This window comes from Miniopterus natalensis, chromosome 6 (assembly GCF_054644295.1).
Source record: "Miniopterus natalensis isolate mMinNat1 chromosome 6, mMinNat1.hap1, whole genome shotgun sequence".
Lineage (NCBI taxonomy): Eukaryota > Metazoa > Chordata > Mammalia > Chiroptera > Miniopteridae > Miniopterus > Miniopterus natalensis.
The window spans coordinates 59,595,866-59,616,097 of NC_142086.1; the positions used below are offsets into that span (position 1 = coordinate 59,595,866).

Genomic DNA, 20,232 nt, shown 5'->3' on the forward strand with positions numbered 1-20,232 from the left:
TTGAAAAGCATCTCCACATTCAGATAAATATCTTTTTCTTAACTGAGACCAGCATAAGGGTAATCATTTTATCCAACTCTTCAATTCACCCAGAACCCATTTGGTACTGAAGATGAGAAAAAGATTCAAACTGACTTTGCTTTGCCAACTATTTAACACTCTCAAAAACATTTACTAAATGTTTCCCTTTCTCTACTAATTTCTGATGATGCCTTTATTATACTACTTAGAATGTCTATTTCTGGGCTCTTGATTCACTTTTGCCAACCCTATGACCAGTGCTTATGCCAGTATCCAACTGTTTTATTTGCTCTAATTTTATAGTATGTTCTTGTATCTGACAGGGCTATACAGTTAGCTCTCTGTCACTGTTCTTGGCTTTTCACTTAAAAGTCATCTCATTTTTACCTGTTTAGTGTCTTGGACAAAATTAAGAATTATCTCAATTTCTCAAACACACTTAAAAAATTAGAATTATGCTAAACCTGTAAGTTAAGAAAAACTGGTATTTGTAATAGTTGGACTTTCCACTCAGAAACAGGATAGTCTTCTCCCTATGACTCTTCGCACGGCCTCTGCCCCCACCCCCAGCTCTGCTCATGTCCCAGAAGCTTTTAGGGTTCTTCACAAAGGCTCACAATTTCTTATTAACATCTTTTATATTTTGTTATTGTTAAAAATGATTTCTTTTTCTATTATATTTTCTAAATGATTACTGCTAAAGAGAACTATCAACTTTAAAGTATCTGTTTTAAATCTAGTCACTCTATATTCTTATTATTCTAATAATTTCTCAGTTGAATCTTGGTTTTCCTAGAAACGCAATCACATCACACCAAAAATAGGTTTGCGCAGCTTCTTTTTCAATATTTACTCCTTTTCTTTCTAATTCATGTCTTACTATATTGGTTAGAACTTCCATCACAATGTTATATAATAATGTAGAGATAATGGGTTTCCAAGTGTTTTTTTGTTGTCTTTTTTTTTTTTTTTAATAAGGGACCTCACAGACCTCAGTTTCCCTGGGTTTATTTTATCATGTCTCAGGCTATAGGAATTACTGTGCAGAACTCCGCCCCACCTTTTTAAAAAAATATATCTTCACTGGTTTCAGAGAGGAAGGGAGAGGGAGAGAGATGGAAACATCAGTGATGAGAGAGTCATGGATTGGCTGCCTCCTGCATGCCCCTGACTGGGGATCGAGCCCGCAACCCAGGCATGTGCCCTCACCCGGAATCGAACTGCCATCTTCTGGATCATTCATTGGTTGATGCTCAACTGCTGAGCCATGCCAGCTGGACGGGTCTCCAAGTATTTAATAATGATTACTTCTCTAGTGTTTTACCATTAATTACTATTTTAGCTTTTAGGCTTATGTTTTGTTAAGGGAAGTTCTCTTCATTCCTGGTATTTAAAGAGGCAAAGGAAATTATCAGTTTCTTCTCCATATTTACTGATAGGATCTTTATTTCCCTTATCAGATTTATTCACCCATACATTATAAAATTTCATATTAAGCCATCTATGCCTTCTTAGAATAATTCCTACTTGTTGATCATAGAATAGACTTAATGTACTGTTGAATTATTTTTACTCCTATTTTATTTAGAGTTGCTGTTTTATTTGAATTCTACATTCTTAGTTTGTTTGTACAAGCTCATTTCTGGAACACAGCACTCCAGAAACATCTCTTTCAGTCACTAGCCATCCAGTAACAACCTCTCAGGCTCATAAAACATGTGGCTTATTCGGTGTCTCATAGTTAGCAGGCAGGTTAGCTATTTTGGTTCTAATGTAGAATTACAAGCAAATGTCCTATTTCACTGCATCAAACCTTTCCTTCTCCCCCAATCTGAAAGAGATCATGTTTTCTTGGCCTGGTAGTCATGTCTTCAGGCCACTTGGAAGGATGGCACATGGCAGCTCAGAGTCCAGTTTTCTCTTTCCAAGGCTCCAGGGGAAGTTCTACTTCCCCGCACAGATTAGAAAGAACATTCAAGAAGTGGGTGTTTGTATAAAGGAGGTAAGAATAACAAGTAGATTTGTCACATTATTTACATTTTCTATCTTCTAGTGTTTCCATTTCGCTAGGTGAAAGAGCAGAAACCCACTCAGAGTTTTCATAAAATAACTTCTGCCTAGTATGGTCTTCCTTTAGTAAATCCATATACTATAAAAGAATAGATGGGAGAAAGGAAAGAAACATAAATGACGGTAAGTTGAGTGGTTGGTCACATATTGTGAGGTAGTTGTAATTTCCAATATTTTATTTCCATTTTGTTCTACTATGACTTAAAAAGTAACCCATCTGGGGAATGAAGCACATTTTTCAAAAGAGCCTTCAAAATCTGGGCTGCAAAAAGGATGATCACTGTATGTACATTTATATTTGTAAAAATGAGTAGCTGAGTGATTAAACATTTTCCCCCCATTTATTCAATAAAACTTGTGCTTGGCAATGTGCTAGACCCTGGGTATATGGTGGCAAACAACACAAACATAGTCTGTGGATGTACAAAATAAACATTTTTCCTTGAAAAATCTCTTAAATCACCCATAAATTACAATGCATATTTTTTTTGTATACCACCTTGTATAGAAATATGTTTTGTATAAAAACATTATCTATATAGCAGCCCAGAACACATAAGAAAATTATATATGCACTATAAAAATACATGTAGTACTGAAAAGAAGTGGGTTTAGGCACATGCATGCATGTATCAGAGAGAATGTACATGCATAGATTGATGGTTTGTTGTGGCCATATCTTCCAGCTACCCTGGAAATCAACACAATTGCTCGGCATAGTCAATGCTTCCAGCATTGGAGCATGCTATTTCTTTGGCTGAACACTAGAGGCACCTCCAAGCCCAGCACAAGTAGCAGTAGCTCATGCCAGGTGGCCCCAAGCAGAACACAGGTGGTGGCTGACCTTGGCCTGCACCTCCTGAGCGGCCCCAGAGCCTAAGTACGCACAGTGGACAGCTTTAGACCACATCCAAGCACCACCCAACCACCTCCACAAGTGACACCTCAAGGGGTGGGCTCGGTTGGCACCAGAGCCCTGCTGAAGTAAGTCCTGCTCTTTGGGATGGGCCCCTGCTCAGCTGATCCTCCGTGGTGGTCGGTGGTCAGTGGCTGCAGCCAATCCTTGCAGCTAACTGGTCTGGGGGGTAAATCCTCCCACTGACTTGCCAACAGCAATCAAGGCTCAACTACAACAGGAGGGTGTACACAGCCCACACGGGGGGGGGGCACACTTAGAGTGCCCAGCTTGGGTGATCAGGGAGGATGAGCCACTGAAACCTGCAGAACACCTACTACACAAGGCCACTCAACCAAGCCTGGGAGACATAGCAGCTCTACCTAATACATAAAAACAAACAGAGGGAGGCTGCAAAAATGAGGAGACAGAGAAACATGTTCCAAATGAAAGTCCAGAGAAAGAACTAAACAAAGTGGAGAAAAGCACTCCACTAGAGGCAGAGTTCAAAACACTGGTTACAAGGGTGCTTGAGGAGCTTAGTGAGACATAAAACAGCATAAAAAAGGACACGGAAACCTTAAAAAAGAACCAGTCAGAAATGAAGGATACACTAACTGAAATAAAGAATAATTTACAGGGAATCAACAGATAAAGCTGAAAATCAAATCAGCAATTTGGAATATAAGGAAGCAAAAAGCACCCAACAGAAGAGCAAAAGGAAAAAAAATCTGAAAGATGAGAATGGAGTAAGAAGCCTCTGGGACAACTTCAAGCATACCAACATTAGCATCTTTGGGGTGCCAGAAGGAGAAGGAAGAGAATAAGAAATTAAAAACTTATTTGAAAAAATAAAGACAGAAAACTTCCCCTACCTGGGGAAAGAAACAGACTTGCAAGTCCAGGAAGCACAGAGGGTCCCAAACAAGAGGCCCACGGCAAAACACATCATAATTACAATGCAAAAGGTTAAAGACAAAGAGAGAATCTTAAAAGCAGCAAGAGAAAAGCAATTAGTTACCTACAAGGGAGCACCCATATGACTGTCAGCTGATTTCTCAACAGAAACTTTGCAGGGCAGGAGGGAGTAGCAAGAAATATTCAAAGTGATGAAAAGCAAGAACCTACAACCAAGTTTACTCTAACCAGCAAAGCTGTCATTTAGAGTTGAAGGAAATATAAAGAGCCTCCCAGACAAGAAAAAGCTAAAGGAGATTATCACCACCAAACCAATATTACAAGAAATGTTAAAGGGTCTTCTTTAGGAAGAAGATCAAAAATATGAACTATAAAATGGCAATAAATATGTATTTATCAACAATTGAATCTAAAAAACAAAATAAATGAACAAGCAGAACAGAAACAGACTCATAAGTAAAAAGAATATTTTGATGGTTGCCACATGTGAGGGGTGTTAGCGGGATGGGTGAAAAAGGTGAAGGGATTAAGGAGTACAAATTGGTTGTTACAGAGTAGTCATGGGGATGTAAAGTACAGCATAGGGAATACAGTCACTAATATTCTAATAACTATGTATTGTGCCAGATGGGTATGAGATTTATTGGGATGATGACGTAGTAAGTTATATAATGTCTAATCACCTCGTGTATACCTGAAACTAGTATGATGTATGTCAACTATAATTGAAAAACAAAAAATGATTTAAATTAAAAAAAATAAAATGAACTTTACTACTAATATTTATAATAACTATAAAAATGACAGTATGAAAGTATAATTTTTCCTTCCTCTGCTGTCATGGTTTGAGTTCTGATTGGGCTTTATAGTAGTGCCTAATTTCAATCTTTTTCCCCTAAAATTTTCCCCATTAATGTTGCTTTACATTTGATGATGTGCTCCATAAATCTACATTCACAGAATAGTAACTTATTTAGCAAAAATATCCAGGTTTTTGCACTTGCAAAGATATTAACTTCCCAAGGAAAAACAAACACAATTCACTTGTTTTTAGGTAAAGGCAGTAAATTGCTTCAAGATGGAATAGTATCTTAAGCTCTAGGCCTGCAGTTAAGTCTATCAGAAAATTACTTGGAAAAGTACAATCTCTGAAAGAAAAATAAGCCACAGAAATATGCTTAGTTTGTTGAAAGTGAGTATATACTCAAAACAGCTTTAAATAATATCTCACTACCCTAACAGTTTGCTAGCTAAAAAATATACAAAAGTTAAAGGTGAGAAATTTCAACATTTATAAAAACAAATCAACAGCAAACACCATTACTCTCCGGTCAAAGACAATGATTTTTGTCAACCATATAGGTATTTGTCTGCACAAGAAAGATACATCTAGAAAAAAAAGAGGTTTACTATGCCTCTGGAATTATATTTCTAACATTACATCACTTTTTCTAATAACCACCTAGTGGGATGAGTTACCAAGGGAAATTACGGAACATATTTTCCTCGAAGTCTTTAACAAGGATAGTGGCCAGTGGCTATTAAGAGTGCTGTGACAAGTTTTCTGGCCTTTATAACCCTGGCAACTGGTGTGCAATGGATGATCTACACTCAGTGCCTGCCAGTCATTAAATTGCTCTCAGTGTAAGTGAGCAAATGGCCATGCCTGCAGTAAGTCTGAATCTCCAAAGTCATGGTGGTTTCAGAAAGAAAATAAAAATATTTCCAGCCCATTCTTTTCTGATGGCAGCTTGTCTTGACCACAGAATTTCACACAAAAGCCTTTAAAATATGTGCAAATTTATAAACATGCAGACAAAACTACTTTAGCTTCTGAAAATACCACAAACTGAGATAAACTTCCTCCCTTTAAGTGGCTTGCTTTCACCGTCTCTGAAATCAGAAATAGACTTTATTTTTTAAAATAATTAATTTTTAAAATATTAATTGATTTATTGATTTGAGAGAAAGAGATTTGTTGTTCCACTTATTTATGCATTCATTGGTTGATTCGTGTATGTGCCCTGACTGGGGATTGAAGCCACAACCTTAGCATATCTGGACAATGCTCTAATCAACTCAGCTAGCTACTGGGCCAGGGCTAGGAATAGACTTTATAACACCAGTAACCCCACAGAATTTTGGTGTTGTAAAGAACCTTAGAAATTTTGTGGGTGAAGAAACAAGTGCTAAAAGGTTAAAATCTAAGGCCAAATAGCTAGTTAATGGTTCAATAAAGAACCCAGATTTTCAGATTTCTGATCCAGTGTTCTTTCACCACAGCACTCAGCCTCTCCTTAACCTACTGATCTTTGTAAAAAAGTCTCCAAATATCAATAAGCATATGTAACTAGTTAGCAACTTATAGAAAAGTATTTCTTATATACTTCAAATCTATACTTAATAAATGATCAACTAAGGCTGGTACATAGCAATTTACCTACTTTTCAGATAGTTTAAAGAATATAGCTAGTAAATGATAGAAAAGTATTTTGATTTCCAGTTATGATTATACTCCAAAAATATTAAAGCTTACTGATCACTTACATTTGGGCACCATGGTAGGTGCTTGAGGATGTAAGAACAAATACGGTCCTGGCTGGTGTGGCTCAGTTGGTTGAGCATTGTCCCAAGCACCAAAAGGTCATGGGTTCAATTCCTGGTCAGGGTACATGCCCAGGTTTTGGTCTCAATCTCCAGTAGGGGGTGTGCAGGATGCAGCCAATCTATGTTTCTCTCCCTCCCTCCCCCTTCCTCTCTCTCAAATCAATAAAAACATATTTTTTAAAAAAGAATGAATACAAACATGGCTCCCTCCTGTTTAAAAATTTATGCCTAAAATTATTTTCATATTATTGCCTTAGGTTTCTATAGTACTTTATAAGATGTATCTCTCCACTGAGTCTCATTAACTCCTGGCGAGTTAGGCAAGGGAGATGTGATCAGAGCAGAATGATTCTATCCTAATGCAGCTCTTTTCACATCACAACACTGACTTCTTTGGTTTCCATTGCACAAATATTTAAACTCATAAGTGTACCAGATAAGCATGGTCTGTAAGAATTCTTACTCTTTTTTAAATCCCATGTTCATTTAAATGGCAATGCTGGCCCTGATACAAAGATTCCTTTGTTAACAACTGCAATTATATGCTAAAAGTTACTAAAACTTAACCTCTTATAAATGAGTGCAATTTAGATAAATTATCAAGCTAAGTACTAAAATGATACAGAAGAAATGAAGGTCTAATTGTCAGGCCAAATATGAAACATGTTATTTTTGAATTAGATATAAATTTAAAATAATGATTATTATATATACATTATTCCTTAAATAATTTTTGCACTTTGGGATCATTTAAATTATCTCAATTAATTATATGAGTTACTTAACAAGCAACATATTACAATTGTATCAATTGTAATTACCTATTACATCATATTACCTATTACCTATTGTATCAATACAGAAAAAGAGGCAAAGATGTGATACAATTTTCCTCCTCTCTTCCATACACGAATACAAAGAAGCAGTTTGGGATTCGAATTTAGTCTCTCAGCCATCCAGATTAGAGCTCTATAATCCATCCATACTAAAACAACTTCATTTTTAAAAATATTGAACTTGAAGAAAAAGTTCTAAGTTACCACTTTTATTACAAACTTACAAACTCTTTATTGGAGCATTTTAACCTTATTTTTAAAAAATGATTTGAGAGAGAAAGGAAAGGAGAGAGAGAAACAGTGATTTGTTGTTCCACTTTTTTGTGCATTCATTGGTTGTTTCTTGTATGTGCCCTGACTGGGATCGAACCTGCAACCTTAGTGTATGGGGATGCCGCTCTAACCAACTGAGCTACCTGGCCAGGGCTGGAGCATTCTAACTTTAAACTCAAGCTGTACAGTTGGGGAGAAGAAAGAACACCTTAATCAGGATCAACTGATTCACATAATAAAGGATTAAGTGTAAGATATATAACTATAAAACACTATCAGTATATCTAAGGTTGAATAATCTTTAGAATAATGGAACTCTCAAGCCTTCAAATTGAATCCTCAGACTTCACTGTTTTGCCTCATATTTCTTTTTTATACCCTAATACTTCAGTTTCTCCTACCCATAGGTTTTAATTTTTATTACAGTATTTCCCCCAAAAACAGATTAACAAGATTCTCTTTAAACATAAACTTAAGAAATAATTCAGGCAAGTCAATTTAATTTATACAAAAATAACACTGATATCAAGAAATTTCAGCAGAGGTATTATTACATTGTGTGTAAGGTTACTCTATATTACATAAATAAATAAATAAATAAATAAATAAATAAATAAATAAATAAATGGTAACATAACTACATAAAATTAAGAAACATGGCTCCCAAATAGAGAAAAATATTAACAACTTCAATCTGTTAACTGTTATCTGAAACTGCTAATACGACACTGAAAACAATCTCATCTTCTGGAACTGGTCCTGACTAGAGGTCTATTTCCTAAATCTCCTGGAAACTGCTAAATAATGGTTCCTGAATTTTAAGCTTTGGTGAACAGATATTTCACCAAAATTTCTGTATCTTTTTCACAAATCGTCCTTAGTTTTAATTTGTTTCTTTCTTTTGGAAGTCGAGTTTAATTTTATTTATCTTTGGAGATGGTATAAGTCATCAATTTAGACTCTCCCATCCCCATATTATGTATTATGGATGTACTGATACTTTGAAACTTGCTATCCTGTCATGGTTCAAACTTCTAGGCATAATTATTTCCCAAGCAGGTTGACTAACAACTTGGTGTTTGACAATAGAATGGGGTTCTAATAAAATAAAACTAAAGGCCACAGTTCTTTTTGGTAGCTAGTCACACCTATAATACTAGCAGTAAGCAAAGTGAAAAATAGGATTTATTACACAAACTGTGTCTGTTATCTCAGCTAAGTCTGCTCATTAGCTCTAATACCTCCAAAGGGAAAAGGAAATGAACGTTTATTAAACACCTGAACCAGGACAAAAACTCTCTTGGATCTATATATTTCATTTAATTCAACGACAACTCTATTGAGTAGCAATTACTTCCATTACACAGAAAGGAGATCTGTCCAAAGTAATTCTGCCAGTAACTGTAAGAGCCAGCTTTTGAATCAAGGAGCTTCAGATTCCAAAGCCAATATTTTTAGTACTCATAGGATTTTAAGGCTAGAAAATAGTACCACATAAAGAACCAGTACAATTCCTTTGTGTTACAGATGAGAAAACTGAGGTCCAAAGAGAATGAGACTTGCTCAAGTGCACAACACTTATGGTGAAACTGGGATTTGAGTTCAAGTCTCCTGATTTCCAGTGCAGTTTGTGTATAATGATCTTCATTTGTGTGTGTGTGTGTGTGTTTGGGACTGTTACTCTTGATATGATCTGCATATAATTTATAACATTGCAATTGTCTCCAAATGAAATTCGTATGTGTGGCAAGTTCAGGGATGTACATTTTTAGTAACCAAAATTATTAAATGTATTTGGCAAGAATAAAAACTTAATTAGTGCTTATAAATCATTACATATTGTAAAGAAGTCTGTTGCCAATATGCTTGTTTATTCAGTTAATAAAGTGTCTATTATATACAGGCTACTGTGGTTGGCAATAAGAATACAACTGTATAGGAGATAAAAGGAGTCCCATCCTTCTCATGGAATTTACATCCCAGCGGAGAGTACTGATGAAGACATAGGCAATTATAATGCAGCGAGTCAATGCTATGATGGTGAGAGCACAAGATGCTATGGGAACAGGAAGCAGGGACACCTAACCCAGACTAGACTTTCCAAAGGAGGTGATACGAAAGATGAGTAGGAGTCAGTAGTTAAGTATGGGGTATGGAGTGTACAAATATTTCTGGGGGAGCTGTAGAAGGAAGGAGAAATGTACCTAGAGAGAGAAAGACCAAATCATACAGGTCCTTGAATCAAGGACTTTATAATCTTCTCTATTAGAACTACCTGGGGAACTTAAAAAGCACACAACAAAACAGATGTCTGGGCTCCATTGTAAACCAATGAAATCAGAATTTCTGGGAATGAGACCCTGGCAGTAGTATTTTTAAAAAGCTAACTAGATGATTCTAATATGTAGTCAGGATTGAGAGCCACTGTTTTAAGCTATATAGGGAATTAAAAATATATTGCAAATAAAAGGTTATCTTAAGTAACTAAACTTCTGTGGGCGCCAGTTTCTTTATCTATTAAAAAGTAGACTGGAGTAGGTTAGAAGTGGCATGATATAGTGAAAGGAGTCTGAAAACATTCGTTTTTGTCAATGAGACTGTCATCTGACACCTGTCTGACTTTAGATTAAAATATCATTCTCAGAGATAGTAATACTGCCTTGTTTATGGCACTGTTGCATAGCTCAGGATAAGTAATACTTAAGAAAACAGCTTGATAACTGTGCTAATAAAATACAAACCATGATATTCCAAGATTTAGACTGCTAAAGTTGCACAATTTTTAAGATCATACATATTTTCACCGGAGATGAAATAATTTATGATGCTTCATTAAAGAAGCACCCCTACCTTGGCATTCAAGACATTAAAACAATAAAATAAAGAACTGATCCTTTAAAGCGACTCTAGTTGCTAAAGAGATCAAATGGGATTAAGTTAGTTCTTTTCAAATAAACAGATCAACAGAGTAAATGTCTTTTTCAAATGGTAATAGCAAATGTTTAAAAATCTCTGCTCACTAAAGGGTACTAATAAGGAAAGCTACACAGAAAGCAAACTGTTTTAGGAAAAAAGTTATTATGATCTACATTATTATATAAGTATTTTATTTATAAATTTAGGCTTTTTGTGTGTTTTTTTAAGGGGATACTTATTTGGGATGGAGAGGATCTTATCCTGACAGGAAGGAAGCTCTGCCTCCAGAAGGACCGTTCCATTCACAGAGCCAGGCAAAGCCACTGATCTTTTGCAGTCTCCCTTATATATATATATATATATATATATCCATCCCCAGGAGAATATGCACATTCATGCAATTTTTCAGTTTAAGTACAGTATTTGTATTTAGTGATATCTCTTTAATACTATGTCCAATTTACTTACAATTTTTTAAAAAACAGATATATGAAAACACTGTTCTGCATTTGTATGTGGTTCAATTTTAATTCAACTAAAACTAATAGCAATGCCTTCCAAACTTAATAATCATAGTCAATGATAAAATATTAAGTTAATATCCATTTACTTTCTTGCTATTTTCACCACGATGCTATTACTACTATGATGTCCTATCATTTATTTGAATCATCTAATTTAGAATGGTGAAAAACCCCCAAGAAACTTTTGAAAAAAGTTATCGATGAAATTTGATTTAATTTTATCTCAAAACACAAGATGAAAAAACTTAAAACACCACCACACACACACACACACACACACGCACGCACACACACCATGGACCATCTTCAGATAATTCTGGCTGATGACACTGCAGAACAGCTAATCTGATATTTAAAATTTTCCAGAACATGTGATGTTTAGACAAGAGATCTATGCTGTCAACCAGAATTCAAAAGCTCAGTTAAAAAAAAAAAAAATCTTAAAACTTGAACACAGACATATTAACAAATTCTTACGCGGCAGTTGCTTCAAGAGTCCATTAATAAAGACACACAGCGTCCTAATTCATCCCAATTAAATTGGCAACACGTTATCCTAAGCATTTCCAGGTCTTTTCTTAACGGGCAACCCAGCACATAAATTTTGCGCAGTGCAAATGTAAGCAAATAGCCAGAGAATCGACTTTCTAAGCAGGGAAACGTGCGACCAGTGTCGCCCGCAGTGGTTGTAGCCGTAAAAAACACCCGGCTTGAGTTACCAGGAGTTTACCTACCCAAGTCTTCTAGGGGTTCTCGCCGGCTTCTCCAACTACGATTCAAAAACATCCCCCCGCCGGCCCCCGTTCCGCGCGTGCACAAAGGCGCGGCGCTAAAATGAGGAAGCGGCGGCCCCCGACCGAAATCACGACCCGGTCTCAGGAAAGACTGCGGGCGGCGCTCGGAGAGCTTCCTCTCCCCGCGCTCCGCTCGCCCTCCGGGCAGCTCGGTAAACAGCTCCTCGGTTGCCGACGTCTAAGAAAGTAGCTTTCGATTCCCGAGCCTAGGAACCAGGCACCACCACCCCTGTTCCCTTAGCACCCCAAAATAAACCGCCGCGCCGCGGGCGCGGGCGCTAGCCGCCCGGTCTCGCCGCACCCCTCAGGAGCTGCGGAACCAGCATCACAGGACAGGCTCAGCAAAGGCACAAATCACGAGGCGACGTCCCGGTCTATGAATGAAAGATCCAATACGCTCGACTGTCACGGTCAAAGGGAAAACAAGCTCGAGAGGAAGGGTGGGAGGGGAACCGCGGGGTGCGGGGAGCAGTTTTCCTTCTCGCCCCAGCCGGGCGATTTAAACCCAGTTGGAGGCGAGCGCAGGGTGGCCGGGCTGGCGGGGCCGCCGTCCGCGGGCTTGACAGCCCCTCAGGACCGGCTGGCGGCTCGGCGCGGGGAGCCGTGGCGCCGCCGAGCTCGCGGCAGCCCGGCCACCCCGCGGGCAGGGTGGGCGTGCAGGGGCGCGGGACCGAGCTCCCGCGGCCGGGCGGCGGCCCTGGGCGCACTTCCTCAGTTCCCAGCCGCCCCATCACCAAAAATGGGAGAGGAAGGAAACAAGGAGCGAGGCAGCGGCCACGGGGAGAAAAGGGGGAGCCCTGGTCTCTGCATTTGGGTGAGGCCAGTGGCAGGCCGGGGAGAGGGAGCGGCGATCGCAGGCGAACTCCGCTGCGGCCAACGCTGGGGAAGACAAGCGAGGGTGGCCCCCGCCCAGGACGGCGGGCGCGCCCGAGAGCCCCCGGCACCCACCCGGTCCCCATCCCCACCGCGCCCGCTCCCCGCCAGTCCGCGCTCTACTCACGCTCGGAGCTCCTCCAGGCTCCGCGGCTCTAGCCGCATCGGGTCCCAGCCCCGCGGGCGGCGGCGGCGGCGGCGGCGCCGAGGGAGAGGAGAGCGGGCGGCACGGCCCCCGCCTCCTGGCCCCTCTCCCCCGCCGCTCCGGAGCTGCCCGGCCGGGCCCGAGCCCTGCCTCGCCGGCGGCCCCAGCCCCAGCCCCAGCGGCCGCGGCGGCAGCAGCCCGAGACCTCAGCGGCCGCAGCGGCGGCACCGGAACTGCCGCTTTCTCCTTCTCGTTGCCTCTCCTGGCTAGCCCGGGCCACACGCCCCCGCCCCCGTCTCCTTTCTCTGTCACCCCTGTTTTTTTTTCCCCTTTTGTTTCCAGAATAAACTTTATTGGTCTCCTTTTCCGCTCACATCGTGTAAACAAACAACGAACTCATCCCCACCCCCTTGACTCCCCCCCTCCTCGGGCGGAGGAGGGTAGGAGCTGAGAAGGGGCCGGGCCTACAGTGCCCCGGAAGCAGACGTGCGAAAGCGGAAGTGAAATTGCTGAGGCCGGGAGGGGGAAGTGGGCAAATCGGGTAACAACGTGCTGGTGCGGCTGCGCCTGGCTTTTCCGCCAGGCGTTCGGGTGGTGGTGGGGCTGCTTTTCTGGCGTGCGCGTCTTCAATGCTGCGTCTTTCGCAGGGGTGGGGGTGGGGGTGTCATCCTACGACGGCATCTGTGTCGTACGTCGGTTTCTACGAGCAGCAGGCGGGCTGGGGTAGAGAGAGAAAGAAGGGCAGATACCTGGAGCCAGCGAGATCATTCACTTTCTGCCCGGAGAGGAAATGAGATTTCCTCTCGCTCCGGGGCGAGAGAGGGGGCGCGGTGGCTAACCGCCGCTCGTCGGTGGCTAACCAGAAGTGGCTCCAGATACTAGAAAGCAGGCCTTTTATAAAGCGTCGCTGCGCGTCCTTCTGCCCATGAGGTTAAGTTGTAGCCCATCCCGAAAGAGGAATGCGCTGCCACAGCCCTCTGCAGTCAATCCTTTGACTCAGGGAAGACCTTTTGCAATCCCCCCCCCACCACGCCCTTTTTTCTCAGAAATCAGCTCGTGGGATTTAACTGACTATTCAGAAGGCGCGCTTTTTCCGAGTAGTGCCCACGGAGACGTCAGAAAAGCCATCTTGACTATAGGTCAGGTTCAAGGTGGTGCTTTGGTGCTGCGTACCACAGAAGCCTCTTTTTGCCTGAGAGCCTTGTAATGCGATCTGTTGCCTTTTGAGATCACTCCTGATTAGGGCCCAGTTGCCTTCGTGTTTCTCCCCCTAGTGGCCTTTCATTGTATTGAAAAGGCATAGGAGCAGTGATACAAGTCCTCAAACGTAGGTGCTCCCTTTAATTTTTAAGGAGTAGAGGGGACTTGGAACTGACCCACCCCAGAAATGTTACAGTCCAACTTGTCAAGCAGAGCGAAAACCTGACACCACACGTTCAAGCCCAACTGTGAATGACATCTATGTGGTCCTAGTTTCATTTGCCTGTATTTCTGTATTGTGTTAAGCTCTGGTTTTCATCTCACATTCCAGGGGCCTATGTTTCTAAATATTTTTCTCGAAGCAGTGATTTTTTTTTTTTTTTAGCAGGTTCAGAACACTATGTTACTCCAGAGCAAGGAATTATATGTATGAATATATATATTGAAACATATATATGTTCTCTTTCTGTATTCTCTCCATTCTCTCCTTGTTCTCTCCATTTTCTTCAATCTCTTCATTCTCTGTTCCCTCCTCTTTCTCCACTTTGTGCGATCTCTCCATATATGTATATGTGTGTGTGTGTGTGTGTGTGTGTGTGTGTATATACACACACACACACACACTGAATTACTAGTCAAAGTAAACCTTAAGGCAGCGTTTCCCAAATTGTGTTTCCAAGCAGAGTTTCATGAGAGATTCCTAGATAGTCCTTGGTGGGGAAACATTCTGCTAGGTATAATTTTCCTTCTAAAATATAATTTTTAATAAGAAAATGTTAATTACATTGATTTTTGTTATGCAATAATCTGCCTTTAAGAAATCATGTGTCAGCAGAAAATGCCACACTTGTTGCTTGACTATATGATTATTCACTGGTGCAGGAGTAGCATTTACTGCCCAATTCAGGGTTGATACATTTGGTTTATTTGGTGACCATTGCTCTATTATGTGCTTTATCTTGCTTCCAAAGGTGTTTGCACTATTATAACAAAACTTGTTGCTCAAGGTCCTATGACTGCAAGAAGAATATTTTACAGGACAAGTTGAAATAGTGATTCTCAGACCGTACATCAAACAAAAAAGATGGAACACTTCAGAATTAAAGAATTGCCACCTAAGTTTTCTAAATGTTCAAGATGACATTCTTATTTCATTTTAGCACATTGCAAATATGTTAACAGTTTCTTGCCTTTTGGATTTATTTCCATTGAAAATAATGATAACTGATACTAAAATGTATATTTTGCACCAAAGCATTCTCTAATAGCACTTAAGTCACTACTAATTTGTGAAGTAATTTGGAAACAAGTCAGCTTGGTTATGTAGCAATATACTCCGGATGAATAAAACTGCAAAGGCAAACAGTGAAAATACACCAAACAGAGTGAGCAAATTTATAGCACATTGTAATTCAGTTATGGTCAGGAAACATACTTTTAAGATTTCAGTTTTTTTCAATTTGTTAAGGTTTTCAATTTATAAGAATGTCCTATATGCACTTACTAAATTTTAATGTGCATTGTTGGGAGGAATATTCTATAAAAGTCAATTATATCAGGTTGGTTAATAACATTATTAGGCCTTCTATATTCTTCTTGGTTTTCTCTACTAATTATACAGTTTCTGGGAGAGGAGCATTGATGTCTCCAACTATAATTGTGGATTTATCTATTTCTCCTTTCATGTCTATGTATTTTCACTTTGTATGTTTTGAAGCTCTGTTGTTAGGTTACACACACATTTAGAATGACGTGTTTTTGATGAATTGACTTTTATCATTGTGTACTATTTCTCCTTGTCCCTTGTAATATCCTTGTTCTGAAATCTATTTTGTCTCATTAATATAGACACTCCATTTTCTTTTGATTAGTTTTTCTGTGATATATCTTTTCCTATCTTTTTATTCCTCTTTCTATGTTGTTGTATTCAAAGTGATTTACCTGTGGACAACACATAGTTAGGGCTTTTTAAAATATCCAATCTGATAATCTCTTCTTTTAATCGCTGACTTTAGATGATTTACGTTTAATGTAATTATTGATATGGTTGGATTTAGGCCCATTATTTTATTGTTTTCTTGATTTCCCTTACTGCTTTCTATTCTTTCCTGCCTTCTTTTGAATTGTTCAAATATTTCTTAATATTACATTTTAATGTATATATTGTCTTTTTGGATATAACTCTTTTTTTTTTTTTTTTACAGTTGTTCTATGGCTTACAATATATATACCTAAACTTTCACAGTGTACTGAGTGTTAATATTACATCACCTCAAATAAATGTAGAGAGACACCTTACTATGATATAGGTCCCTCTGTCCCCCCCTTCCCCAATAGCTGACCTTTATGTTGTAGTTGGTATGTATATTATCTTTACTTATTTTAAAAACTTTTATAAGAGTTTATTTGAGCCAAACTGATGACATGCCAGGAAGCAAGATCTCAAATGAACAGAGAATAGCAGTTTTGCATCTTCTTTTATGCTTTTGAAAATAAGGAGGGAATGTACATGCAGGTGGGAGAAAGCAAGGTGTAGACTGGATTACAGAATAGTTAACAAGATTATGTGCTCTCTTGAGGGTTAATACCCACTTTGAGGGGTATTACTCCTGCTATTTCAAAGGTGTTTTAACTTAGATGCACAAGAACAATCAATAGGGCTGGCTTAAAACCTTTCACTAAAGAAGTTAGAGGCCTGGGTTGTGATTACCTACTCTGACTTGCCTGGTTAGGAATTTATGATCAGATCACCCTGTGAGGTTACTTTCCATAGAACCCATTTTTTTCACTTACAACTCACCCGTTTTGATCATAAATCAATCTGAAGGATGCATTGGTGACCAACCTTTTGGTCCGATAGTGTGTTCTCACAGAGCTAGGAAGGCTCATTCCAAGGATACGTCAGTATCGATGTCATGTTTTTGACTATTGTGGATGGGAAAATACTATAACCATGGGATCTGAGCTGAGGCCAAATTTTTCCCGAGTTGGCCTTCATTGTGAAAAACATTGAATCATTTCTATTCTGTGAACTATCATGACCCAAGTTTTGCCTTCTGTCTCATTTTTTTTGTATTTGGCATCTAGTATAACATCTACATAAGCCATGTTCAGTAATCATAAGCAGTTGGACAATATAGAAAAATCCAAAGAACAAGTATAATTATTATTACGACTAATATCTTTAAAGAGAATCAAACAAAATAGATTCTGAGTTCAGCATCAATCCATCGTTATCCAGGCCTTGTTGATGTCTTAGGATAGCTGTCTACCTCTCGTGTCGGTGGCTTCTCCTCAAGGAGTCTTTGATGTTCATAGGCAGTGATAGATGTCCATTCGAGGTTAGGAGCCTGTTAATGAGGTTGGAGAGTATCATTCATTTGGCCTCCTTTCCAATAAACAAAATCTTCAGGTGGCAGTTAAATGATCTTTATTTTTTTTCTTTTCTCTCCCAGGATCTCCTGTGCCTGTCTTGTGTCTGTCTGTCTGTCTGTCTCTCTATTTTGTGCTGGAGGTTTAAGGTTTGAGCCCTCCATACTAATTACTTGAGACAACCTCACAGAGGTGGGCAGGGAAGAGGTGGTGTCACTGTCCCTTTGGGGTCAGCATAAATGATCTTTAAGTCTTTGTCTCCTGAGAGCTCTCTGTGAAAGGAAGTATTTACCAACTTCGCATTTTCTTGAAGTGACTCTATCAAACCTTGGTAATAGTGTAAGATGTCTCTTTTTGATAATGTCAGTTCATAAGTTCCTTCATATAAGTCCAGCTTAAATGCACTAAGATGATGCCAGGGAGCCAGGAAGAACCAAGGAGTACTTCTCTCGTAGCTTCCTGAGAAAGGGTAAAGGGGAAGTAAATTCTCTGAGATCTTAAATGTCTAAAAAGGTTTTTGTTCGATTCCAGTGGTTTTCCCCAGTTGCATATTGGAATTACATGGGAGAGCCTTAAAAGCAAAAACAAACCCTGGCCAGGTGGCTCAGGTGGTTGGAGCATTGTCCCATATATCAAAAGGTTGTGGTTGGGTTCCCCAGTCAGGGTGCATACCTAGGTTACGAGATTGATCCCCGTCGGGGTGAGTACGGGAGGCAACTAGATCGATGTTTCTCTCTCATATCAATGTTTCTCTCTCTCCCTTTCTCTCCCCCTTCCTCTCTCTCTAAAATCAATAAACATATCCTTGGGTGAGGATTTTTTAAAAAAGCAAAAACCAAAATCTAAACACATTCTCAGGCCCTGCCTCAGACCCACTAAATGAGAATTCTGATAATAGGATTTAATAGTCCCCCAGGAGACTCTAATGTGATACAAAGTTGAGAGCTTGAAGGTTTGGCTGGATGTGGTAGGCTGAATTCTAAGATGGCCCTCAAGATTCCCTCTCCATGATGTACACAGCTTACATAATCCTCTCCTGCTGAGTGCGGGTGGTACTAGTACATACCATGGAATATTATTCCCATGAATAAATTACTAATCAGTTGACTTTTAGTTAGAGAAATGATCCTGGTTGAGTCTTGCTTTACTAGGTGAGTCCTCCAAGGGAAGGAAGTGCATCTGAGATATGTTCCCCCGCTGGCCTTGAAGACAAAGCAAACGGCTGTGTTGCTAGAGGAGGGGGCTCTGTGGCAAGGGCCTGAGGGGAAGCCATTAGGAAATCAGAGCCGTCCCAGGCTGACAGGTAACGAGGAAGCAACGACTTCATGGGACCTCAAGGAACTGACTCCTGCCAACAAGTCAAATGAGATTGGAAGAGGACTTTGAGTTCCAGGTGAGAGCACAGATTCAGCTGATACCTTGATTGCAGCCTTGTAAGACCCTGAGCAAGAACCCAGCTCTGTGCCCAGGCCTCTAACTCACAGAAACTGAGATAATAAGCGGGTTACTGAGATTATGGTAATTTGCTCCACAGCAATAGAAAACTGTGTAGAATTCTGGGGAAGGGGTTAAATCACTTTCCCTATGAATTTTAGAGGCATTGCTCCACTGGCTTCTAGCATCCTATGTTGCTATAATGGAATTAGATGACATTCTAATCTCCATTTTTTTTGAGCCATTTGTGAGTAAATTTCACAGAATACATGCCTTTACCTTTAAATATTAAAGTGTATATTTCATAAGAACAAAGGCATTCACTTAAATTACAACAGTACAATTATGAAAATCTTAAAAATTTAAAACAATATAGTACTTTCAGCTACAAACTTTATTAAAATTTCACCAATTATCCTAGTAATGTCCTTTGTAACATTTTAAAAATGATTCAGTTTAGCGTCATGCATTGCATTTAGTTTCCAAGTTGTTATGTCTCTTTAATATCAAAGACTTCCTCAGACTGTCTTGTGACATTGATGTTTTTGAAAACAACAGGCCAGTTACTTTGTAGAATTTCCCTCAATTTTGGGTTGTCTGACCTCATGCTTAGTTAGATTCAGGTTATATATTTTTGGCAGGAATACTATATAAATGTTAATGTGTTCTTTTCACTTATTGATTTTTAGAGAGAGAAGAAGGAGAGAAAGAGAGAAAGATCAATTTGTTGTTCCACTTATTTATGCATTCATTGGTTGATTCTCGTATGTGCCCTGACCAGGAGTTGAACCCACAACCTTGTTGTATCGGGATGACGCTCTAACCAACTGAGCCACCTGCCCGGGGCCTAATGTGTTATCTGCAATACATCCCATCAGGAGGCACGAGATGTCAGTCTGCTCCATTGTTTATGATATTAACCTTGATCACTTGGTTAAAATGGTGTCTGCCAAATTTCTCCATTATAAGCTACTATTTTTCCTGGAAAATTCTTGACTATGTAATTGTTCTTAAATTACTTTTACCTATTCATTTTAGGATTCTTTGATGATTCTTGCCTGACTCAGCTGTCATTATTTTTTAGTTATCTGAATTAATTGTTTAATTTACTTTTAAGTGCTCTGTTTTTCTCCCTGGAAGCTTCTAGACTATTCCAAGTGTACTTGAAGTTCATGATTTTGATACTAGAGTTTAATGATACTGGTGTAGTTTTCCTGGGCACTCAGTAGATTCTTTTAATCTGGAAATTCTTTTACTTTGGAAAGTTTTATTTTTATTATTTTATTCTCTATGTTCTCCTTTTTGGAATTCTTGTTAGTCAGGTATTATACCTCCCATATCATTCTTTTTGTTG

General features: G+C 39.4%; 1 protein-coding gene across 1 annotated transcript in view; it reads right to left on the bottom strand.

Moving 5' to 3' along the window:
• Nucleotides 1-12,936, bottom strand: part of PIK3CA (phosphatidylinositol-4,5-bisphosphate 3-kinase catalytic subunit alpha) — a 63,751-nt gene extending 50,815 nt beyond the window's left edge. The window contains exon 1 of the mRNA XM_087818300.1: nucleotides 12,855-12,936. The gene's annotated coding sequence lies outside the window, so the exon portion shown is untranslated. The remainder of the gene's footprint in view (nucleotides 1-12,854) is intronic.
• Between the last annotated feature and the right edge of the window lie 7,296 nt (nucleotides 12,937-20,232).